Genomic DNA, 534 nt, shown 5'->3' with positions numbered 1-534 from the left:
TGTGGCACTCCATGGCTAACTTTGGTTTGCGTGGAAGATTCATCGTTAACACGTACAAACTGAGAGCGTTCAGATAGATAGGACCTAAACCAGCCTAAAGCAGTTCCCTGTATGCCAACTAAGTGCTCTAGTATTTGCAATAGGATATCATGGTCGATAGTATCAAATGCAGCACTGAGATCGAGCAAAACAAGAATAGAGACAAGTCCCTTGTCTGAGGCTATTAGAATGTCATTTGTGACTTTAACCAGAGCTGTCTCTGTGCTATGATGTGTTCTAAAGCCAGACTGAAAATCTTCAGATAAATCATTGTTTTTTAAGTAATCACACAACTGTTTTGCGACCGCTTTCTCAAGCATTTTTGAGAGGAACGGAAGATTAGAAATAGGTCTATAGTTGGCTAAAACCTCTAGATCGAGGTTGTGCTTTTTAAGAAGCGGTTTTATCACTGCTACTTTGAATGATTGTGGAACATAGCCTGATAATAAAGACATATTCATAATATTTAATAAAGAAGTGCTAATTGACTTCCGG

Source organism: Pseudochaenichthys georgianus, chromosome 24 (assembly GCF_902827115.2).
Source record: "Pseudochaenichthys georgianus chromosome 24, fPseGeo1.2, whole genome shotgun sequence".
In the NCBI taxonomy this organism is placed as follows: Eukaryota; Metazoa; Chordata; class Actinopteri; order Perciformes; family Channichthyidae; genus Pseudochaenichthys; species Pseudochaenichthys georgianus.
This window is presented reverse-complemented; position numbering follows the sequence as displayed.